The sequence below is a fragment of the Callithrix jacchus genome, chromosome 9 (genome assembly GCF_049354715.1).
Source record: "Callithrix jacchus isolate 240 chromosome 9, calJac240_pri, whole genome shotgun sequence".
Taxonomy (NCBI): Eukaryota; Metazoa; Chordata; class Mammalia; order Primates; family Cebidae; genus Callithrix; species Callithrix jacchus.
In genome coordinates, this window is record NC_133510.1 from 71,130,647 (window position 1) to 71,156,864 (window position 26,218).

The window sequence follows — 26,218 nt, forward strand, 5'->3', positions numbered from 1 at the left end:
ACTCCAGCCCTGGAGACAGAGCGAGACTCTGTCTCGAAAAAAAAAAGGGGGGGGGACTTATGTAAGGTCAATATATGACAATCATTCCTTTAATACATATTTCTTTTCTACATGCACCAGACACTGTAACTAAATGCTGGGAATCAAAGAAAGGATTCACAGTCTGGGGAAGTACATATCAACAAATACTTGCAATAAAACATAATAGATGCTAAAACAGAGGAATGTACTCTGCATTTGGAGCAAAGAGAAGTGACCATGCATGGGAGGGAGGTCAGAGAAGGCCTCACTCCTACAGAAGTCGTGAGGCAGAGAAGAGTGGGGAGGGTTCTCTAACGAAAAAGAGGAAAACGCAGTAGACACACAGTTGGGGAGAGTATAGAGCATATTCTAGGAGCAGATCATGGGGTATGTGGTGGGAGTAGTAGTTCTAGAATTTTTATCCCGGGTCCTGGAACTAAGTCCAGGGGTTCTTTTCACATGTGTTACCACTGGCGATAAATATAAGGTGTGTTAATTTGGGTAGGCTAGTAAAAGCAGTATTTCAGGGCTTAACTCCATAAAGGCTTATGTTCATACAAAGTCACAGTGTGGTAACAGGTTGGTTGTGGCCAGAGGGTGGGGTCCCTACTTCTTGCATTCATTGAAGGACCAGACTTCTTGCACCTAGTGGTTCTACCGTGCCCTGAAGCCTTAGCAATGTAGTCAAATCTGTGGCCATCAGATAAGGGAGGCAAGCTGTGGTTAACTTGTCAGAGATATTAGGGGCCAGTCCTGGAAGTGGTGTGTGTCACTTTCACCCCATTCCCTTAGCCAGAATTCATGCACGTGGTCACATGGCCCCACCTAGCAGGGTGGCTGGGAAGTAAAGTATGTGTGCCTAGTAGAAAAGGAATGGGGTCTGAAGGACACAGCATTGCCTCTGTTACAATGTTAAATGAACATAATCAAGTACTAAACTTGACTTTACCTGAAAGGAATGTTTGGAAAGAACTGATAGTTATAATAGCTCAGACTCTCCTCAACTCTTTTGGGAAACAAATTAGTGTGAGATTGTTTCCTTTAAAAAAAAAAAAAAAGACTGGGCATGGTGGCTCATGCCTGTAATCCCAGCAGTCTGAGAGACTGAGGCAGGTAGATCATGAGGTCAGAATTTCGAGACCAGCCTGGCCAAGATGGTGAAACCCTATCTCTACTGAAAATACAAAAATTAGCCGGGCATGATTTAGATGCCTGTAATTCCAGCCACTCAGGAGGCTGAGGCAGGAGAATCTCTTGAACCTGGGAGGTGGAGGTTGCAGTGAGCCAAGATTGAGCCACTGCACTCCAGCTTGGGCAACAGAGTAAGACTTTGTCTTAAAAAAAAAAAAAAAAGTAGGCAAAATGGTATCATATTCTTTATACAAAAACCTTTTCTTTTTAAAAATAGCTTTTGTAATTTTAAATTTATGTAGTTACGTAGTAGGTGTACATATTTATGGGGCACATGAGATGTTCTGATGGAGGCATGCAATGCATGATAACCATATCATGGAAATTGGGGTATCCATCCCCTCAAGAACTTATCCTTTGTGTTAAAACAATCCAATTATACTCCTTTAGTTTCTTTAAAATGTACAATTATTGGCCCAGCGCAGTGGTTCATGCCTGTAGTCCCAGCACTTTGGGAGGCCAAGATGGGTAAGGAGTTCAAGACTAGCCTCACCAATATGGTGAAACCTCATTTCTACTAAAAATACAAAAATTAGCCAGGTGTGGTGGTGTGTGCCTGTAATCCAAGCTACTCAGGAGGCTGAGGCAGGAGAATCGCTTGAACCCAGGTGGTGGAGGTTGCAGTGAGCCGAGATAGTGCCACTGCACTCCAGCCTGGGAGACACAGTGAGACTCTGTCTCAGAAAAAAAAAAAAAGTACAATCATTATTGACTGTAGTCACCCTGTTGTGCTATTAAATACTAGGTCTTATTCATTTATTCAAACAATTTTTTTGTACCCATTAACCATTCTCACTGCCCCCACTCCCCCATTACTCTTCCCAGCCTCTCATAACCATCCTTCTATTCACTATCTCCATGGGTTCAATTGTTTTGATTTTTAGATACTCCAAATAAGTGAGAACGTGCGATGTTTGTCTTCCTGTATCTGGCTTATTTCACTTAACATAATGACTTCCAGTTCCATCCATGTTGTTGCAAATGACTAAATCTCATTCTTTATTATGGCTGAATAGTGCTCCATTGTGTATAAGTACCACTTGTTCTTTATTCATTTATCTGTTGATGCATGCTTAGGTTGCTTCCAAATCTTGGCTATGGTGAATAGAACTGCAACAAACATAGGAATGCAGATATTTCTTTGATATACTTACTGATTTCTTTTCTTTTGGGCATATACCCAGCAGTGGGATTGCTGGATCATATGGGAGCTCAATTTTTAGTTTTTTGAGGAACCTCCAAACTGTTCTCCCTAGTAGTTATACTAATTTACATTCCCAGCAGCAGTGTACAAGGATTCCCTTTTCTCTACATTCTTACTGGCATTTGTTATTGCCTGTCTTTTGGATATAAGCCATTTTAACTGGAGTGAAATGGTATCTCATTGGTGTTTTGATTTTCATTTCTCTGATCATCAGTAATGTTGAGCACCTTACTGTTTGCCATTTGTATGTATTCTTTTACCACTTGTATGTATTTTGAGAAATGTCCATCCAAATCTTTTGCCTATTTTTAATCAGGTTATTAGATTTTTTTCCTATAGAGTTTCTTGAGATCCTTACATATTCTGGTTAGTAACCCCTTATCTGATGAGCAGTTTGCAAATATTTTTCTCCCATTTTGTGGGTTGGCTCTTTGCCTCGTTGATTGCTTCCTTTGCTTTGCAGAAGCTTTTAAACTTGATATGACCCCATTTGTCTATTTTTGCTTTGGTTGTCTTTACTTGTACAGAACCTCGTCTTAAACATCACAAGGAATAAATGCAAAATGTCTTTATATTATGCTTTGGTGTGCCATCTCTTTAGCTATCAGTTAAACTCTGCAAGGTGGGGATCTGCATGGGTTCAGGGACATTAAGTGAGCCAAGAGGCACAATCAGAAATTAAGCCCTGGTCTGACTTCTCATCTGGTGTACCTTTTACCTGAGTAGTACCTTACCTTTCACAGAAATTATGTGGACAAGTACAAACTCCTATGCAGTGCTGCAGCAGGGATTAATCAAATATGCATTGAGTAGCAGGCAGATGATTTCATCTTTTTCAGGCTTTCTGAAGTGGAGGAGTTACAAGATTAGCTTTGAAGGTCAGACGTAGGAAGGGCATCCCTTATAGCATCAGAAGGCAGAAATGGACACACTTTGGCATGTTGTGGAATGAAGAAGACACATATATGGGGGGTGTCAGTCTAACGTAGAGAAGAAACAGGGAAATTAATAGAATAGTGGATGAAGTTAGTGGATGAAGAATTTTTTTTTTGCTATGTCAGGTGATAGGAAATCATTATATTTGTGTTTAAAAGGAAGTAATACACCTGATGGTGCTAATTATATCATTGTAAGAAGATTTGTTGGTCCTGGGTTGCTCTGTTGATGGAATTCTGGTTAACTGGGATGAGTTGGGCACACAGGTGGATTCTAATGTGTGGAATATAGAGTTCCCTGGGACATAGCAGCATTCTTCCTGCAGTTGTTGGTAATAAGTAGATATAGGGTATGACTACGAGAGTGAGTGACTGCGGTGGTGAACACGATCATTTAAGGTAAAACATAGTCAAAAGAACTGAGAGGCTAGAGTGATAGCAGGGATAGGATTCAAAATACTTAGCTACTACTACTAGCATGGCATGGACCTGTCCAAATAGACATAGCCCATAGTGCTGGTGCAGGGTCCTGCCGGCACCTTGTTGTGTTTAGATGATTCCTTTTCGTTTCTGAATTGTGAAGAGATCTCTTGAATCCTGGTGGGGGGCTAGAGCACTGAGGCATGACATTGAAGAGGATTGACAGTGGCTACGAAAATATTTCAGAATTTTAGCAAGGAATACAATTATACTTGCACATACTCATTTGCATAAGATGCATTGTCCACATGGATGTTGAAGTCATTGGGAATAATGATGGCGTTATGGAGAGAGGAATAGTAAGACAGTTGATGGAGTCTTAAATGAAAGGTGAGTGACCAGGAGTGTGGTAGGTGATAATAAGGAAGAGTGTGTGTGGAATGGTTTGATGACATGTGCTTCAGTGCAGCTGGACATTACTTAAAGAGAAAGGATGAAAGTGGTACTTGAAGTGGTAATAAGGAGAAAAGAGAACATGTACTCCACTTGTAACTCTCAGTGGTATAAAGCAGTGGCTTTCAAATATATGTATATAGCTGGGCACATCGGTTCATGCCTTGAAATCCTACCTATTTGAAGACTGAGGTAGGAGGATAGCTTGGGGCTAGGAGCTTGAGCCCAGCCTAAGCAATATTGTGACATTCCACCTCTAAAACAAATTAGCTGGACTTGATGGTGTGCACCTGCAGTCCTAGCTACTTGGGCAGCTGAGGCGGGAGGATCATTTGAGCTCAGGAGTTCAAGGCTATAATGAGCTATGATCACACCATTGCATTCCAGCCTGAGCAGCAGAGCAAGACCTTATGTCTAAAAATAAATAATTTTTTAAACCCACAAACATATGTATGTATATATGTGTGTTTGAAATATATATTGTGATACATCACAAGAAATACATTTATTTTAATTTAATTTTATTTTTTTGAGACGGAGTTTCGCTCTTGTTGCCCAGGCTAGACAGAAGTGCAGTGGCACAATCTTGGCTCACTGCAACCTCCACTTCCCAGCTTCAAGTAATTCTCCTGCCTCAGCCTCTCAGGTAGCTGGGATTACAGGCATGTGCCACCACGCCCAGCTAATTTTGTATTTTTAGTAGAGATGGGGTTTTACCATATTGGTCAGACTGGTCTTGAACTCCTGGCCTCAGGTGATCCACCTGCCTCAGCCTCCTAAAGTGCTTGGATTACAGGTGTGAGTCATCACTCCTGGTCAAGAAATATATTTAGATTGTGATCCAGCACACCCATCATTTATCAAATGAAACAAAATTTTCGTGAAACAATGTTTACCTTAACTACATATAGTATGTGCTCATGTTTTATATTGTTTCTTGATTTAAAGTTTTCTATTAACTATCCAATAAATTGATTTCACAACTCACTAGTGGGTTGCAATCCACCATTTGAAAAGCCTTTGTATGTAGACTATAGGATTTAAAAATTGCCACCTCTTTCGAGGGCTGCAAGGGAAGCATGCTTTTTCCTTAAGGGAGAGCCAGGTTTTTGTTAGATCACGGGAGTAATAGAAACATCCATCATAGAAGTTGAAGGATATGGAGGATTTTATTGATAACAGAGCCATAATTACATAGATTACAGTAGAAGGAGTTAGGGGTTGTGCTGGGGTTGGAGTCTGATTCAAGTTAGGCAACGTAGGTGACTCTAAGGATCTCTATGATGAAGAATGATCTGGAGGGCAGGGCTTCTTGTGTGAGTATGGGAAGCAAGGATCTAGGGCATGATGGGATTAGTAGTCATCTAGGGAGGTGAATGATCAGTTCTAAATATAGACTGCTTTTTATAGTCAGCTAATCAGTGGTGAGGTGAGGTACAATGGCTGATTGGGTTGAGTAGAAGTTGTATGGGTCATAGAATGAAGGTATGTCACTACAAGTGTCTCTTGGCCCTCTTTCAGTCCTGTTGTGGACAGGGTTAATGCAAAAGGAGGGGTATATTTCCAGAAGTACCAGAGCTCTGAGGGTACCTTACATCATACTTGGCAATTAGGTTGGTAGTGGTAGTGGTATCAGGCTTAAAAAGTTCTGTGGCCTCCCCTTTTAATTGCTACCATTCTTGATACTGAGGGAGAGGGAAATGAGTGGCCTTACCAGAGGGTAACAGTTTCTTGTGGACTCTTTATGTAGAAAAATTTTAATTAAAAAAGCAGCACTAAATTAAGAAGTGGGCAGGAGGTTGTGGTAGAAGTAGCACTAAGTTAAGAACCAAAGGCTTTGCTTTTTGGTCCTGAGGTTAAGGATCTAATCTGTCACCCAGATTAGATCCTTAACCTCATCTATCAAATAGATATGTCATTCTTCTTTTCCTTAAAAGCTGTTGTGATGACTAAATTAAAAAAAAGGCCAGGTGCGGTGGCTCACGCTTGTATCCCAGAACTTTGGGAGGCTGAGGCAGGCAGATCACCTGAGGTCAGGTGATCTCTACTAAAAATACAAAAATTATCTGGGCTTGGTGGTGGGCACTTGTAATCTCAGCTGTTTGGGGAGCTGAGGCAGGAGAATTGCTTGAACCTGGGAGGCAGATGTTACAGTGAGCCAAGATGGTATCACTGCACTCCAGCCCGGGTGACAGAGCAAGACTCCATCTCAAAAAACAAATATATATATATATATATATATATATATATATATATGGGCATGTGATATAAGTTTATAAAGCCCAATTCAAATGCAAGATGTTGGCAATGGCCATTACTTGGTAGAAATAATTTGTAGTCAGTGTAGATGGTGAACCCTAGGCAGCTGTCTGTGACAGCTGATGTTGCAATCAGGATAAGACTAGATGTTTTATAAGATTTAAAGATTCTTTTGGTGGTGGGACACAACACGAAGACATTTGGATAGATAAAAGGCAGATCTCTTTGTTAATGCTCCAGAGCAGAGAAGGTTGCCATGCAGGGCCGCATAGAGGGTTGCATCCAAGGACAGATAAACAGCATATGCTGGAGCTGCAGAAGGCTTACTTATCTTTGGCAAACAGTATGGCATTAGCAAAATTTCTTGGGTTTCCTAGGGATTGGATGTTTTAAATAATTTTGTGGCCTAAAGAAAGAGGGGGCTGGCCTTGGGTGTTAAGTATCTGGGGACCTCTGACAGGTGGGTATTGTATATTTAAACTTAGGAGTGTTAGAGACTGATAAGGGAAGTAGTTGGGCTAGGAGCTTGCTGCACTGTTCTCAAAAGTAACAGAGTTCATGACATCAAGACTAGGTCAAGACAGCACTTGTGAAATATGTTATACTAGGACAGCTTCTAAGTGGTGCAATTTCAAACTGTCATTTTTAAAAATAGTACAAAAATTACTCTAAGCAGACTTCTTATTTGCTTTATCTCATATTTTCATATAAGCATTTTGTTGAACACCACATTTTTTAGTATGTTACAGAAAATGTACTCTTTAATTCTGTCACCTATGACTTAAAAATATTTTAAGTAGGCCATACTGTTGAATCATTGTGGACAAATACCTAGCACTCAGTGGCAGAAAGAGTTAGAATCTGGGTTAAAACTATGAGATTATAAATACCTATTACATACAATGGTTGGAATGATAGTCTCAAGGTTGTTTTCCATATCGTTTAGGATTATTTTCTTATTATATAGCTGTGGTAGTAATTTTAAGATGTTCTCTACTGGAGATAGGAAAAACCAAAGTGATTTTTCCTACTCTTTACTCTCAGTCACTCAGTGCAGTACTTCTGACACCAGATCTGTAGGTTTTTTCCCTACACACCAAGCATTTCTCAAGTGTATACCAGTGGTCATCCCCTAATTTGTGTTAGCAATGTTGGCACAATCTTTCAGGAGATAATATCAGATCCCACAACTTAAGGGCACAGTCCCACAAGACTGACCACTTCAGATGCCAATTGCAAGCCCACCTTTTGACCTGTGCTTCTGACTGGGTATACGTTTCCTCCAGAGCAAAAGTCTTTTGTCTTTAGAGATGATTTCTCTATTTCCCAAGCAAAATTACATCTTTTTCTTACCCTAAGACGTACTTTTTTTCCTTCTTTTTTCCTCAACATTCTCTGCAAAGCTGTTTTTACTTCCTGGTTCTTCATACTATAGATGAGAGGGTTCACCAAGGACATGATCACACTGTACTGAACAGAGACCACTTGCCCCAACACTGAGCCTGAAGTAGAGCCTAGGTATCTGAAAAAAGTCATCCCATGGAATGAGAGAACCACAGTGAGATGGGAAGAATATGCAGAGAAGGCTTTGCCTTGGCCCTCAGAAAGAGCAGATGCTCAGTATGACAGATGTAATTCTGGAGTAAGAGAAGAAGATTAAGGAAAGTTTCAGTAGCCCCCAGAATACATGTGATACAGCTAGAAGAATCTCACTGATAATGGGATCAATGTGGGACAGAGGGAAGAAGGGAGGCAGCTTACAGGTGAAATGGGGATGATGTCGGATCCACAGAAACGTAACTTGTGGAAGAAATTAGAAATCCTGCTGCTCAAGCAATCCTCACAGTCACCATATAGAGAGGTCTTTTCATGACCATGGTGTAGACCAGAGGGTGGCAGATAGTAGCATAGCGATCATAGGCCATAGCAGAGAGCAGACAGTGTTCTGTTCCCCCAGAGAAAATGGAAAAGAAACTCTTGGAGAGGCAACCCCACAGTGAGATGCTTTTCTTCTGAGAGGAAATTTTGTAGCATCTTGGCCACAGTGACTAGGAGTAACTGAGATCCAGAAAGGACAAATGTCTGAAGAAGAGTACGTGGGTGTGTACAGGTGAGAATCAGCCCTGATCTCCAGGATCATCACCAGGTTCACCATCAAAGTCAAGAGATGAATCACTGGGATAAGCACAAAGAGCATGGTCTGGATTTCGGCATCACTGGAAAATCCCAGAAGGACAAACTCAGGATAATAGTGACATTTATTATGATTGCTTAAGATTCTGTCCCTCAAAAGAAATGAATGGTTCTCTGCTTGGCAGGGCATTCATCTCAGTCATTTTCATTGAACAGGAGTTTTCCATTTAAAGACAGGTATGCCTCCTTACCTATGGCCCAAAATGGGAAACTCGGGATGAGGAAGTGCCGTCTCAAATATAATCTCCTCACTTGCCCTTCTTTCCTACCTTCTAGCACTGTCTCTGCATGATCTTGATGCCTTTACTCTATACCTCCATCACTCTTTAGTAAATGTACCAAGAGTATACAAATCAGGTAGGTCCTGGAGTCAAAACAAGACAAATTGCCCCAGTGACAAAGCCCAGAAAATCCTCTCTGGGTAAGGGTTGGGAAGTCTATGGGAAAATGATTCCTTCTCAGAATGATAAGATCATAGACTCACACTGTATGAGGACATTTTCATAATATACTTTAATCCCTTCATTTTACAAATTAGGAGAATGCATTGCCTATGGTCTCATAGCAAAGTGAGGAGTAGGTTGGGACTAGAACCAGGTGTTTCAACTAGTCTCGTATGCATTGAGTACACCATACTTGGTGGTTTTGAATTGTTAGAACCGTGTTTTGTGTGTTTAGGGGATTCTGTGCAACTTTACTAGTAGGGAGTTCGCTTCTTAGAAATTGGATTCTTTCAGCTCGCCACACATCTAAATATTTTGTGAGGAGATACTTTGAAAGGGTAAGTCTGGCTTCATGAATGTCCCATCTCTATAACTGCAAAGTATCCTGATTTAGAAGGGTCCTAGGCTCTGGCTCTGTTTTCTCCCCCACCTCCCCACTTTTTTTTTTAGAGAGGGTCTCACACTGTTGCCCAGGCTGGAGTGCAGCAGCACAATCACAGCTTGCTGCAGCCTCAACCTTCTGGGCTCGAGTGATCCTGCTGCCTCAGCCTCCTGAGTAGCTGGGACTACAGGTTCGACACTATGCCCAGATGATTTTTTTTTTAATTTTAATTTTTTGTAGAGACAGGGTCTTGGTATGTTGCCCAGGCTAGTGTTGAACTCTTGGGCTTAAGCCATCCACCTTCGTTGGCCTCTCAAAATGCTGGATTTACAGGCATGAGCCACCATGCCTGGCTTAGTAGGGAGTTCACTTAAATTATAATATATTCCAGTATTCCTTGGCTCTGACACCCAACCAATGGTCTCTGTAGTTCTGTGTCAAGTGCTACCAAAGTAGAAAGAGCACTCTGACGTTATAAAATTATTTTTTAATTGAAAAAATGTATATATTATATATTTGTGTACATGTGTGCAGTAGAAAGGACTTGGAGATTTTTAGGAAATACCCAGCCTACTTTTGTTTTCTCCAGAGAGAAAAGGTAAAGGAAAAACTGAACTGAAGTGAGAGAAAAGCGCTAGGTCAAAAGAAGCTGAAGTTCTAAAGAAAAATTTGTTTCGTGGTCTCTTCTCCACATCATCATTGGACATCTTAGTAGTTTGTTTCCACTTGGGTACATGTGACTGGGCCAGATGCCCTCTTGAAATACCCCAGACAGGATCTAAGAACACTGCCCAATCAACTTATCTCTCCTTTTATCTGTTTAATAATACTTGGTTTTCATAGTAAGATTTCACTGAAGCAGAGGATTCCATTACTAAATCCCTTTCTGAAATGAGAGCTTTAATGGCCAGAAGAAATAAAAATATCTATCCCTATTCTCCACCCTCTTCATTTCCTCCAGGAAATCTACCTCCCACTCTTCATCTGGCTATGCAGCTAGTAACACATTTTAAAATAAAAGGCTTTTTTTTGTTGTTTCAGAACTTGATTCATAAAGAAACAGAACTGAAAGACTCTAGATGGACGAAGGGCAGAAGGCTAAACCTTCCAGCTCAGCCATCACTTGACTGGCTGAGGTAGCAATGTTTGACTTTGAGAAACACACAGTGATAATCTGTGTCCAGTTTCCTCCTGTGTAGGATATGGCGCTTGGACCTGTGATTTTTGCAGATCCCTCCCATTACATATGGCTGTGTGTCTCTGGGTTTCTCTTACCAACCTTACTGAGCAGGGCTGCTCTGGGTCTGACACATCTTCTGACTTCTGAGCTGGGCTGCCTGCCATAGGGCACTGCTGTTGGGAGGAGACTCAGCTTCTGCAACTGGAGTTGAGAGGCCTCCAGACAGGCCCCAGGAAAAGTGGGCTTTGCTTCCCAATCAGTGACATAACCAGGGACAGGTTCAGACAGGCAGCGACTTAAAGCCAAAGTGTTCAGGTATCCACTCTCACAGGCATGGGTCTTTTTGGGGATGGCTCTCTTAAGACTTAAGAGAAGAGAAGGTTTTTCTCTTATCACCTTTTATTCCCTCAGCCCTGAGAAGAGCTCCTGATCAGTTTGTGTGACTTCTATTTCTTCTTTCATCAACTTCCTGGGGTCTTGTGCCAGGCAGACCCTAGTGTGGGGTGGAGAGAAGGGGCCCCAGAGAGTCAGGAATTGCTCAGTGCTTATGGAAGGGGTGGCATTAGCCAGAGCAAAGGTGCCTCTAGTCCTGGGACAGAGTGGCTACTGACATGGCTGTTACCAAGAGAGGTCTGGCTAAGAGCACAGGAGTATAGAAAGCTCCTAGCCACACATTCCACTAATTAAGAAGCAGGGACTCAAGAGGCTCTGGAAAGGATTTGTCTTGTCTCTGACAGCTCTGATTCTGAACATGAGTGTGTGCATGCCTCTGCACACATATATACCTAGGTAAACACAGTTGAAAAGTTTCATTACTCCTATGACATCATTTACCTTTTTTACTACTCTTGCTTCTCCAGCTCTCAGCTTGGGCTCTTGCCTCCTCTTTCACAGAGATAATGTTTCTTTCTCTACTTTAGTTTTATTATATCTCCCGCCATATACTGGGCTTTACCACTGGTTATCGCTCAAGTTTTTCCTATTTGAAAATGAAGTGGGCACAATTAGTAGCACTTCCTCCTCTGCAGAGAGTTGGCTTCCCTAAGACCAGACTTGGTTGTCCTGGGAATGACAGGGAAAGACCAACTGTGCTAAAGAAACATGGCAAGTACAGACACAAGAAAGATGAAACCAAAACTTTGGCTTACTTCTGTAAACTGGGAGTTACTCTTCTGTAACAGGACTGAAGGGAGGCTAACCATCTGGAGTATAACAGAAAGCCTAGGCACGGTGGCTCACACCTGTAATCCCAGCACTTTGGGAGGCTGAGGCAGGTGGATCACCTGAGGTCAGGAGTTCAAGACTAGCCTGACCAACATGGTAAAACCTCATCTCTACTAAAAATACAAAAATTAGCTGAATATGATGTCGGGCACTGTAATCTCAGCTACTCAGGAGGCTGAGGCAGGAGAATCACTTGAACCCAGGAGGTGGAGGTTGCAGTGAGCCGAGATTGGGCCACTGCACTTCAGCCTGAGCAACAGAGCGGGACCCTGTGTGAAAAATCAATAAAAATAAAAATAAAAGCCTATCCAATTCCAGGCTGTTTGATCCCCCAATTACTTCCTTGTCTTTCCTTTTATTTATAGCCAGTTTTTTTTTTTTTGGAAGGCTGGTCTATGCCACAGTCTCCTCCTTCACTTCTCATCCATTGTCATCTCTTTTCTTCTAGTACCTCTATCGCCCCAAGAGAAAATTCACTTACGTATTCAGAACACCAAGAGATACACAAAGGCTATGGTTGATTGGTGAGCTTTGCTGGACTCAGGTGAAGGCTTTGCCTTGAACCTCAGAAGAGCAGATGCCCCATTCAATTGTGGAGTAGGAAGAAAAGATTGGGGATACTTTATGTGTCCCTGTGATATGATTTAGATGTTTTGTCTCCTCCAAATCTCATGCTGAAATGTGACTTTCAATACTGGAGGTGTGTCTAGAGGGAGTTGTTTGGGTCATGGGGACAGATTCCTTATGAATATCTTGTTGCTGTCCTAGTGGTAATGAGTGAATTCTCACTCTGTGAGTTCACAGAAGTGCTGGTTGTTTAAAAGAGCCTGGCACCTCCTTTCTTTCTCTCTTGCTTACTGTTACCATGTGGCACACTGGCTCCCCTTCACCTTCCACCATCATTGTAAGCCTTCTGAGGCTGTCCTGGAAGCAGATGCCCACACCATGCTTCATGTGCAGCCTGCAGAACCATGAACCAAATAAACTTCTTTTCTTTATAAATGACCCAGTCTCAGATATTCCTTTATAGTCATGCAAATGAATGAACACAGCAAGAAATGGAAGTAATCTCACTAAAATTACCTGTTGACAATAAGATCTGTGTTGGATGAGGGAGAAGTGGCAGCAGCTCAGAGTTGAAGAGAGGTTATTGGACTTACAGAAGGGTAAGTTCAATGTATCAGTTAACCTAGGCCAAGTTGTGTTATGATAACAAGTGTCAAAATTTCAATGACTACCAACAATAAAGATTTAATTCTTATGCTACATGTCATTGTGACAGCTGTGGCTTTGTTACTACATAGTCTTTACTTCAGGACCTAGGCTTAGAGAGCAGTATTTATTTATTTATTTATTTACTTACTTACTTATTTGATGGAGTTTGACTCTTGTTACCCAGGCTGGAGTGCAGTGGCATTATTGTGGCTCACAGCAACCTCCACCTCCCGGGTTCAAGCGATTCTCTCACCTCAGCCTCCCAAGTAGCTGGGATTACAGGCATGCACCACCATGCCAGGCTAATTTTGTATTTTTAGTAGAGATGAGATTTCTCCATGTTGGTCAGGCTGATCTTGAACTCCTGACCTCAGGTGATCCACCTGCCTCAGACTCCCAAAGTGCTGGGGTTACAGGCATGAGCCACCACGCCTGACTGACAGCAGCCCATAAACTGGGACATGACTGGTGTTTGGACTTATGAAGAGAAAGGAATGGTGAACTACAAACTGGTTTTTAAAACTGTTATTACTTGTTGTAAAACAAGTGATACATGTGACTTTTTCCTCCTATATTTCACTAGCCAAAGCAAGTCACATGGCCACATTTGAGTCAATCAGGACAAAGATAAATCATCCTCTTACAGGGAGGTACGTTGAGATCACATGGTGAAACCTGAGATCAATGGGATGAGGAGAAAGTATAATTTTTCCCCAGGAGGGTTAGCAAATATTTTGAAAAGTAATACAAACTTCCATGTTAAAAATGAAATTATTGGTCAGCCAGGAGGTCAGAGCCTACTTTCGTCACTTTCTGTCCCCTCTCCTTCTCCGGAGAAATGCAAATAAATTGCTTTTGACTGAGAAACAGAACAAGAGTGACACTTGACAGTTTATCTGTAACAGGCCATAGCAGTGAATAGTCAGGCTTCAGGGTATCCTGAGGAGATGAACAAAACTCTGGGTCATACAGTCCCCAATGTTAAATATAGCTTCCTTGATTTATTTGCTTCTTGCTAGGATACCTTCCCAAGAGGAGTTTTCAAAAAAGGTGGCAATTTGATAAATTTTCTGAGGTTTTGTACCATCTAAAATATTGGGCCCTAACTTTTTTATTATTAATATACTTTAAGTTCTGGGGTATATGTGCAGCTCATGCAGAATTGTTACATAGGTATACACATGTTATGGTGCTTTGCTGCATCCACCCCCAACCCCGTCATCTACATTAGGTATTTGTAGATACCCAATTCCCCTACCACTTGCTATCCCTCCCCTAATGTGCCACTGCCTAACAGGCCCCAATATATGATGTTCATCTCCCTGTCCATGTGTTCTCATTGTTCAACACCCACTAATTAGTGAGAACATGTGGTGTTTGTTTTTCTGTTCTTGTGTCAGTTTGCAGCTTCATAATGGTTTTCAGCTTCATTCATGTCCCTGCAAAGGACATGAACTTATCCTTTTTTTATGGCTGCATAGTATTCCATGGTGCTTATGTGCCACATTTTCTTTATCCAATCATTGATGGGTATTTGGGTTGGTTCTAAGTCTTTGCTATTGTGAACAGTGCTGCAATAAATATATGTGTGTCTTTATAATAGAATAATTTATAATCCTTTGGGTATATACCCAGTAATGGGATTGCTGGGTCAAATGGTATTTCTAGTTCTAGATCCTTGAGGAATCACCACACTGTCTTCCACAATGGTAGAACTAATTTACAGTCCCACCAACAGTGTTCCTATTTCTCCACATCCTCTCCAGCATCTGTTGTCTCCTGCTTTTTTTAATGATCACCATTCTAACTTGTGTGACATGGTATCTTAATGTGGCTTTGATTTATATTTCTCTAATGACCAGTGATGATGAACTTTTTTTCATATGTTTGTTGGCTACATAAATGTCTTCTTTGGAGAAGTGTCTGTTCATATCCTTCACCCACTTTTTGGTGGCATTGTTTGATTTTTTTTTCTTGTAAATTTGTTTAAGTTTTTTGTAGATTCTGGATATTAGCCCTTTGTCAGATGGGTAGATTGCAAAATTTTTTTCCCATTTTGTTGGTTGCTGATTCACTCTAATGATAGTTTCTTTTGCTGTGCACAAGCTCTTTGGTTTGATTATATCTCGTTTGTCTATTTTGGCTTTTATTGCCATTGCTTTTGGTGTTTTAGTCATGAAGTTGTTGCCCATGCCTATGTCCTGAATGATATTACCTAGGTTTTCTTCTAGGGTTTTTTATGATGTTAGGTCTCATGTTTAAACCTTTAATCCATCTGGAGTTAATTTTTGTATAAGGTGTAAGGAAGAGGTACAGTTTCAGCTTTCTGCATATAGCTAGCCAGTTTTCCCAACTCTGTTTATTAAACAGGGAATCCCTTTCCCATTGATTGTTTTTGTCAGGTTTGTCAAAGATCAGATGATTATAGATTTGTGATATTACTTCTGAGGCCTCTGTTCTGTTCCATTGGTCTACCTCTCTCTTTTGGTACCAGTACCATGCTGTTTTGATTACTGTAGCCTTGTAGTATAGTTTGAAGCTACGTAGTGTGATGCCTCCAGCTTTTTTTTTTTTTTTTTTTGCTTTGGATTGTCTGGGCTATGTGGGCTCTCTTTTGGTTGCATATGAAGTTTAAAGTATTTTTTTCCAATTCTGTGAAAAAAGTCAATGGTAGCTTGATAGGGATAGCATTGAATCTATAAATTACTTTGAGCTGTATGACCATTTTAATGATATTGATTCTTCCTATCCATGAGCATGGAATGTTTTTCCACTGGTTTGTGTTCTCTCTTATTTCCTTGAGCAGTGGTTTGTAGTTCTCCTTGAAGAGGTCCTTCACATCCCTTGGTAGTTGTATTCCTAGGCATTTTATTCTCTTTGTAGCAACTGTGAATGGGAGTTCACTCATGATTTGGCTCTCTGTTTGTCTGTTATTGGTGTATAGGAATGCTATTGATTTTGTATCCTGAGACTTTGCTGAAGTTGCTTATCAGCTTAACGAGAGTTTGGGCTGAGATGATGGGGTCTTTTAAATATACAATCATGTTGTCTGCAAATAGGGACAATTTGACTTCCTCTTTTCTTAATTGAACACCCTTTATTTTTTTTTCTTGCCTGATGGCCCTGGCCAGAATTTCCAATACTGTGTTGAATAGGAGTGCTGAGAGAGGGCATCCTTGTCTTGTACTGGTTTTCAAAGGGAATGCTTCCAGTTTTTGCCCATTCAGTAGGATTGGCTGTGGGTTTGTCATAAGTAGCTCTTATTATTTTGAGATATGCTCCATCAATACCTAGTTTACTGAGAGTTTTTAGCATAAAGTACTGTTAATTTTTGTCAAAGGCCTTCTCTACATCTATTGAGATAATTACGTGGGTTTTGTCTTTGGTTCTGTTTATATGAGGGATTGTGTTTATAGATTTGCATATGTTGAACCAGTCTTGCATCCCAAGGATGAAGCTGACTTGATCACGATGGGTAAACGTTTTGATGTGCTGTTGGATTAGATGTGCCAGTATTTTATTGAGGATTTTCGCATCAATGTTCATCATGGATATTGGCCTGAAATTTTCTTTTTTAGTTGTGTTTCTGCCAGGTTTTGGTATCAGGATGATGTTGGTCTTATAAAATCAGTTAGGGAGGATTCTATCTTTTGTATTGTTTGGAATAGTTTCAGGAGGAATGGTACTAGCTCCTCTTTGTAACTCTGATAGAATTCGACTGTGAACCCATCTGGTCCTGGACTTTTTTTGCTTGGTAGGCTATTAATTGCTGCCTCAATTTCAGACCTTGTTATTGGTCTATTCAGGAATTCAACTTCCTGGTTTAGTCTTGGGAAGGTGTAAGTTTCCAGGAACTTATCCATTTGCTGATTTATTTGCATAGAGGTATTTGTAGTATTTTCTGATGTTTGTTTGTATTTCTGTGAGATCGGTGGTCATACCACCTTTATCATTTTTTTATTGCATCTATTTGATTCTCCTCTCTTTTCTTATTAGTCTGGCTAGTGGTCTGTCTATTTTGTTGATCTTTTTAAAAAACCAGCTCCTGGATTTGTTGATCTTTTGAAGGGTTTTTTTTTTTTTTGTGTGTGTGTGTGTCTTCTTATCTCTTTCAGTTCTGCTCTGATCTTAGTTATTTCTTGTCTTCTGCTAGCTTTTGAATTTGTTTGATCTTGCTCCTCTAGTTCTTTTAATCATGACATTAGGGTATCGATTTTAGATCTTTCCTCTTTTCTCATATGGGCATTTAGTGCTGTAAATTTCCTTCTACACACTGCTTTAAATGTGTCCCAGAGATTCTGGTATGTTATGTCTTCATTCTCATTGGTTTCAAAGAACATTTCTGCCTTCATTTCATTATTTATCCAGTAGTCATTCAGGAGCAGGTTGTTCAGTTTCCATGTAGTTGTGTGGTTTTGAGTGAGTTTCTTAATCCTGAATTCTAATTTGATTGCACTGTGGTCTGAGAGACTGTTTGTTATAATTTCCATTCTTTTTCATTTGCTGAGGAATGTTTTACCTCCAATTATATGGTCAATTTTAGAATAAGTGTGATGTGCTGAGAAGAATGTATATTCTGTGGATTTGGGGTGGAGAGTTCTGTAGATTTCTATTAGGTCTGCTTGGTCCAGGTCTGAGTTCAAGTCCTGGATATCCTTGTTAATTTTCTGTCTCATTGACAGTGGGATTTTAAAGTCTCCCACTATTATTGTGTGGAAGTCTAAGTCTCTTTGTAGGTCATTAAGAACTTGCTTTATGAATCTGGGTGCTCCTGTTTTTGGTGCATATATATTTAGGATGGTTAGCTCTTCTCGTTGCATTGATTCCTTTACCATTATGTAATGCCCTTCTTTGTCTCTTTTGATCTTTGTTGGTTTAAAGTGTGTTTTATCAAAGTCTAGGATTGCAACCCCCTTTTTTTTTTGCTTTCCATTTGCTTGGTAAATCTTTCTCCATCCCTTTATTTTGAGCCTATGTGTAGAAATTGACTATACTACATATCACATATTTGAGATTACCATTTGTCCAAATAAGCCTAATGGTCACATTAAACAGGAAAACTGTGTTAGGCTCTTATAAAATAATCATGGGCAGAGACCATCCATTTGTCCTCTTTTGCCCTGAAGACTTTAGAGGACTAGTAGACTATAAATGATAATATTACCTCATGTTATTGTACCCTTATGAGTTGTTTTCAATAACATTATTCACAGATTGAGGCCTCCATCCCAGAGAGGTCTGTGCTACCATAACACTAACTCCAATCCAGTGACTGGATCCTAATCAGGAACCATTTATAAAATATCTCACTGGTTCTTTTTTGGATCAGACTATAGCAAGTATCCTTGATAATTAACACCATTCGAAAGTGCTGGATGAGAAGTGTGAATACAATGCATCTTATTGTTGGAAATTTTCTATTCTAACTATTAATGTAACAGACTACCTTCTTTTGATTGTCATGCAGACATAAAATGCCATCAACAAAACAGGGTGCTTTTGTGTAGTATCACTATTAATTGATATGCAAAAAAATTATTAAGAGTGTTATAATTCTTGGGAACCCAATGTGCAAAGGATATACCGTTACTGGTGCTATGGACAGGTAACTAATACTTTCACAGATGAAATACAAATACTTTTACAAACTAAATGAAATCTTAATTATCTGCAGAGCAACATAGGCAAAATCTACATAGGTTGTAGAATAAATAGGGAGGTAGCCAGATTGGTATTGCTGATACCATTTTTAATATCCTTAATTGATTCACTTTGAGTATCCCCAGGCCGGCCTTGACTATAACCTTTTCCTGGCTCCCTCTTGTATTCCATGTGTCCCTGAAACCACATTCTCCTTAACCCTTCCCTGCTGAAACACCAGCTAATTTTCTAGAAACCTTTCATTCTAAATAAAAGAATATATTTTATCATTCAGCAATATAATTAGTCACTTCTCGAGACTGCCTCTTTACTTGGATTCCCAAACTTAATTCAGCTAGTGATTGGTATTTTAATTGATTGAACAGAAGAATTAGAGGCATACTCTTACCAAAATCTAATTATACCATTTATTATTAGACTCACTATGTTATAATAAATTTCTTTTTTAAAAATTTTCTTAAGTACTGAAAAAATTATATTAAGCAAAAAAAATGATCTAATAAATAATTTTACTAAAAGTGTTACTTGCAGAGGGTGTCCAGGTTCTTGGCGTTATTGAACAAAGACTTGGACAAAATACCCAAATAAAGCAACAAAAGAAAAACACAGATTTTTTTTTTTTTTTTTTTTTTTTGAGAGCAGATACTGTTTATTAACTGACCAGCTTAGAAAAATAATCATGGAAGACACCTTAGTTCATTCTTCTAATACGCCTGTTGATCTGATCCTCCCTGTTGCCTGCATCTCCACCTTCTACAAAATGGGTGGTCTTTTCCTTCATTCCGCCCCGTGGGGAAGATAATTTAAAGGGCCACAGGAAGTTATTTGCTTCTTTGAAGCGTTTTCCAACAGTATAGATCTCATGAATCAGATCCTCCATGCAGATGATGCCATATTTTCCAAGAGATCGAGCAATCAGAGCATTATCTGTCAAAGCAATTCGCTTCTTTTTGATCTTGCCATAACCACGTTTGTAGATTAGTTCATTTACTGACTTCAGATTTGGGTACCCCCATGCAATATATGGCTCTACAATCCTCAGCATGTTAATTGAAGCCTTGTTGAGCTTCACAAAGGTTCCATTGAAGATTTGACGAAGGCGAAGAAGCTGCAACACCTTTCGGACCTTTGGGCTCACACCATTGATATCTCTGATCCTGATGACAAATGCCAGTTTGGGTTCTGCAGGTACATAGAAGTTGCCAGCTTTCCTTGCCATCCTCGCCATTCGAATTTCAGTTCTGTACATCTGCCTATATTCCTTGTGATAATGCTTCGCTTTTTCATAGATAAGCTTCCGCCTTGCCTTTCGAAGCATCTTTTGGGCAAACTTCTTTCTCAAGCGCTTGATCTTCAGCTCTGCGAAATTCCTTCGCTTTTTCTTAAGGGTTTCCGGCACAGCAGGAACCTTCTTCTTCTTCTCTTCTACACCCTCCATGGTTCCAGCCGGAAAAAGAGCAAAAACACAGATTTATTGAAATGAAAGTACGTGCCACAGAGTGGGAGCAGACTTGAGCAAGCAGCTCCTGAGCACTAGCTACAGAATTTTCCGAGGTTTAAATACCCTCTAGAGGTTTCCCACTGGTTCCTTGGTATATGCCCTATGCAAGTGAAGAGGATGAAGTAAAGTTTCAAAGCTATTTACTTGGTGTACATCCTATGCAAATTAAGAGGTTGTTTCCTGTCATAGCTGAGGTGAAGTTACAAAGTTATTTACTTGGGCATAGAAAGTTGGGGTTTTTCTATTTGATTTAGTTCTAGGAAGTCCTTAGGTTCCCTGCCTCCAGACCCTATTCTCCTGCCTTGATAGAACAACAGAGGAAAATTGCTAAATCAAAGAAATATTTACTGGTGGGAAACACATGGGATGTGAAATCTTATGTGACCTTCCTTGTTAGTGCAACAAAAATTTCCAGATATAGATGTTCCCTGACCTTGGCTTCCTTGGTCACAAGAACTGATATTTCTTAAGCACCAAGTCTGTGTTAATAGTCATTTCTCTAATGTGAATAGGATAGTTAACAAGTCAGACGAGATTCCTGCTGTTATTTAGCATGTTTTCTAGTGGATTTCATGGGTTATCATATACAATCCTTCCAATAATGTCTTGTAAATATTAAAATTGTTTTATAGATAAGGAAACCTGAGGAACAGACAAGTTAAATAACTTTCTAAAAATCACAAAGCCAACAAGCAGGAAAGAAATCCAGGTAGTCTGACTCCAAGGTCACTGTCTTAGTCAGTCTGGGTACTAAAGCAAAGTACCATAGCCTAGGTGGCTTATAAACAATAGATATTTATTTAATACAGTTATGGAGGCTGGAAGTTTGAGATCAGAATGCCAGCATGGTGGAGTTCTGATGAGGGCCCTCTTCCAGATTACAGACTGCCAACTTCTTACCGTATTCTCACGTGGGAGAAAGAGAGTGAGCTAGCTCTCTGGCCTCTTCTTATAAGGGCAAGAATTCCATTCATGAGAGCTCCACCCTCATCACTTAATTACCTCCCAAAAATCCCACCTCCAAATATCATCACATTGTGGATTGGATTTTCATATATGAATTTTAGGGATACATAATATGTAGATCATTGCAAAGGCCTTTGGATATTAACCAATAATATAACCAATAAATGGATATTATCCAATAACATGGATATTATTTCAGTGCTACAATAGTCCAACTTTTATAAACCCAATTAAGGATATTAATGAATGTAATAAATACTTTAAGTCAGAAATTTTTTACAACTTACCATAAATTTCAAATGAAAGAATTTTTAGAACCCAATTTTCACAACATTGTCTGAACTCGGGAAGAGTCAACTAATAAAATATTCTAGCACACATTTGTCATAACAAAAGTCAGCTGTAATTGGAAATCCACACTAAATCTGAATATTCCCCAATAGTTTAAAAAGTAGTTATAAATATTCTTTTCTATCTACTTGTATTTATTTATGTATTAGCCCATTCCCAGCAGATTTTATTTCATTGTTTCACAGTAAACAAATTCAGAGGATTTTTACTCTAAGTTTTACTGTAGTTCAAATCCAGTAAGTTTTACTGTAGTTTTCATGTTAATAATTTATATGGGTTAAAATAAGTTTTACTGTAGTTTTCATATTAATAGTTTATATGGGTTGAAACTTGTATCCTCATTCTTAATTTTGTGGTAATTTATAGTCACCATATGAAAGAAATAGTTACTTTTGGGGAAATTACTTGAATAAGGTCAAATGAGATCTGCAACTGTGGGATACACTTCTGTCAACATTTTAAAAGGCCAGCGAGCCTTTCATCATTGTACACTGATATGGTATAGACCTATGGTTTGATCATATTTGTTTCAAAGTTCTGTATTAATTAGGAAATAATGGCTCATTTTGAGAGGAAATGATTATATTTGATTTTGAGAATTTTGCATTTGAGCTGATAAAATGAGATACACCAGAAGAAAGTGAAAACATGAAAATTAAGTATAGGAAAGTTTTCAATATTTGATAATGAATAGATTATATATAATATGAATATATATTCCTCCTTGACCTCAATCCTGTAATCTCACCCAATCCTTGACTTTCCCTGGCAAAGATCAAAATAGAGATAAAGATCAAGAATGGGATAAGTCTCAGAAATAAAATAAGAGGGCACCTGATGTTCTCATTGCTTGGTAATTAAAAACAATAAAGGGTTTTTAAGCAGTGTTAATGTGTTACCAAGATCATTAAATCAGTTTGGAGCCTGGTTGCATTTGTGCACACGAGTAACCAGACTTCCTTTTGCAAGCCCTCATGTAATTTTAAAGTGGGTCATAGAGTCTAGGTAGTTTTGGAAAATTTGTTTCCAATGTGAGCTCTTTTCTGTATAGATACTATTCTTTGATAAGCCAGGCCAGCTAGTCTGGATTAGTGCCTGCTGATGTAATGCAGGCTGCTACATTTAAAACATGCTTTTATTCATTTTTTAAAAAAATGCATGCTTATTAATCATAGTTAGGAAATACAAGAAATTAGAAAGAAGAAAAAATAACCCATAGCTTCACCATCTAATACCTTATGCAAATTTAGAAGTATTTTCTACTCTGCATAAAAAAACACTTGAAATCATACTGATGTATAATTATGAATGCTAGACTTTTTACTAAACATTATAAGTATTTTACTATGTTGTTAGACACATAAATATTAACTTATATGTGTTTAAAAAATTAAAGAAAAATTTAAAAGATCCAACTTAAATTATTGCATACTATTCCAGAGTTTATTTAATTTTTGCCCTTTGACAGTGACTTAGGTTTTTTTTTCCATTTTTAATACTGTAAACATGCTACACTGGATATCCTTTTATATTCTTTTTTGTGTACATGTGTATATAATTCTCTGGGAGAGTTCCAGAAATGGAATTCATTGTTGAAGGGTATATGCATTTATATTTTTGGTATATATTGCCAAGCCCTCCAAAAAGGCTGGGCTAATTTAAATAACTATCAATGGTGTTTTATTGTTTGTTTGTTTTGAGACGGACTCTCATTCTGTTGTCCTGGCTACAGTGTAGTGGGACAGTCGTAGCTCACTGTAACCTGGAACTACTGGGCTCAAGCAGTCCTCTCAAAGGGATCTTGTTGAGTTGCCCAGGCTGGTCTTGAACTCTTGGCCTCAAGGGATCCTCCCACCTCAGCCTCCCAGAGTGGTGGGATTACAGGCGTGAGCCACCATCCCTGGTTGTATTTTGTTGTTTTAATTTGCATTTCCTTATTGGTGCAATGAGCATCTTTTCATCTATTTATTCATTTTTACTTCTTTTGTGAATTGTTCTTTCTGTCCTCTAATTTTTCATTGGTTTGTTTGTTGACTTGTAGAAGCTCTTTATATTCTGGGAGACAGAAAAATGACAGTGTCAGATAGGAGCTGGTCCAGTTGTTCTGTACTTAACATAAACAGTATCAGAGACCACCAACATCAGAGAAGGTTATTCTGTATCTGTGTGATAAAGTAAGGCAAAAATATGACCACTCTGTAATTATGTCTGAGCAAAGATAAAAATAAGAACACTGTGCAAATCACAAAAATGACCACAAAAAATGAGGGCCTGCTGCTGTTTACCTATTTGCAACTTTAGCTCCGTTGGATACCTCCCACCTCCTAGATAGTAATTAAGATATGCAATCATGGAATTGCTTCACTTTCTGATACCCCAATATCTAACACAAGCCCAAACCACAAAACAATCCCCTCTTAGCTCCTCTTACTGAGATATCTCCTAGGTTTCCCCTGGCACACAATCTCTCTTTTTGTAACAAGTAATAGACCCAACTCTGTTTGCCTACAGGTATGTTTTCCGGTATCTTTGGACCTCTGGATGTTAATCCTTTGCTCTGATGCTTGACACAGATATTTTCTCCTGGTCTTTCTTTTGTCTTTTAACTTTGTTTATGGTATCTTCTGTTACTGATAGGTTTCTAATTTTATGTTGTCAATTTTATCAACCTTTTCCTTTGTGGCTTCTTTAGCTTTGTGACTTGTTTCCCTATCTTAGATTATAAATAGTATTATCCCATATATATTTTTTAATATTTTTACAATTAAAAACAATGTTTAGCCCTTTAATCCATCAGAACTTTAATTTTCTGTGCAGGTAACGAAGATAGAAGATTTTCCTAAATCTAGGACACCTCGGGACTTAATCCACACCCACCGCTTTCTCTGGAAGGCTTTCTTTGACTCTCCCACCACGTCAACAATCCGGTTAGGTGGCCTTGCGTTTTATTCCCGTAGCACACATCACAACAATCATCAGAATAGTTTGCTTGAGACCAAGAGCAGTGTTTTAGTTATCGTTGCATCTCCGTGTCTATGTTGCGTGCACAGTATGAGTTTAATCAATACTTATCGATTGATCGTCCTCCTTACTTCATCTCCTTGAGAGCAAGGACTAGATCTTATTTGGTGGGCCTCTACCGGGTAGATATGAAATTGCTATAAACCCGAGATTCCGTTCCGGTACTGTTGCCATGGCAATGCGGCGGGTTCTTCAGGTCTGCAACGTCAGTTGTGTGCTACGATTGGCTAAGAAATCGAACGCTTGTCTCACCCCCCCTTCACAATTTTCTCCCCGGTTACTACACTTAAGACTAAAATCACGTAAATGGAAGGAATAATTTCCGTGCAGTTTCTCCAAAGCCTTTTCCTGGATTCTGGCTCCTTCTTCTTGCCCTAAGGCTGAGGGGATGCTAGCAGAGACTCCTGTCCTCGGGGACCTTACAGGACCATGGGGCTGGTTTAAGAGGTGCTGGAAAAGGACTGGCAGCCTGGAGGGGTTAGAAGCAGAAAGCTTCTATCTCGTGGTGCATCCCTTTCCTGCACCCTGAAGCCTGGCTGGGTCGGCTTGACCCTGCCCTCGGATAGCTGGCACCGAGCGCCTGCCCTGTGCTAATGGTGGAGCATGCGCACCTTTCTAGAAAGACCGTTAGGAGACTGGAGGTTGAGCTGTGGCCTATGGGAAATGTAGTCCCAAGGCGTCCAGGCTCTTCCTCAGAATGCTGTCGCAGTCATTGACCGCTAAGGGAAAAGACTGTTGTGCTTCTTATTACTGAGACATACACTAATGAGAAATAGGTGGGAGACTATAGACAATCTGGGGTAGGATTTGTTAGCCTCCTAATTTTCATCCTCCTGAAGAACTGACCCTACTCTCCTTCAGTCTCTTTTCCTTAAAACTGTTCCAGAATCTGGCTGGGCATTTTATTCTGCTCACCTAAGCATTTTGGGGGTAGGGGGTGGGGATTCGTGTCAGGTTTTTCTGTCTTTTTGTTTGTTTCCTTGAGAGTGGGAATTGGAAAGCCCAAATATGTAAAGGTGCCCAGAACAGTGCTCAGCACAACAAAACCAGGAGGTCTATGATGTTTGTTGAATTTAATATGTTAAAAGGCTTTGAGAGGAAAATGATTGCCCACTGTGGGATAGGGACTTGGGAGGGAGAATATATGGTGTGAGTCAAAGGACCTGTGGTCATGGGACATGGCTTGACTCTCCACAGTGCATGTTGGTCAGCTGCTTCATTTCACAGGAAACTGAGATAAAAGGGCCCTGCCTGCCCAGGGTCCACCACTACACAGCAACAGCATTGAAAGTGGAACCCAGGGCTCCCCTCCCATGGTTTACCTCCAGGCCAGGCAATGAAGTGTGGAGATCAGCTTCTCACATCTCTGAGGGTACATAAAGGCTAGGGAGGCAGTGTCAGGGAAAGATGATGCCAGAATATGGCCTTTCTTCTAAGACAGATTGAGGTCTCCTTCAGTAATGTGTTCTGTAGGATGGCTAAACAAAGAGAGCTTACCCTTCCTGTGAGCCTCAGAAAGGAAGGAATAACTTTTTGAATTGCCAATGACAAGGAGCAGGGAACCCAAGAAGTTTAAAGTAAACATTCAACTGTATTCT

The 26,218-nt window shown here is 39.8% G+C and overlaps 1 long non-coding RNA gene and 1 pseudogene across 3 annotated transcripts in view; one reads left to right on the plus strand and one right to left on the minus strand.

Annotated features, from left to right (window-relative positions):
• Positions 1 to 26,218, plus strand: part of LOC118144257 (uncharacterized) — a 114,624-nt gene that overhangs the window by 1,094 nt on the left and 87,312 nt on the right. The window lies entirely within an intron of this gene.
• LOC144577632 (large ribosomal subunit protein uL30 pseudogene) lies at positions 14,893 to 20,240 on the minus strand (annotated as a pseudogene). The gene has a single exon (XR_013521920.1). The product of XR_013521920.1 is annotated as a large ribosomal subunit protein uL30 pseudogene (transcript).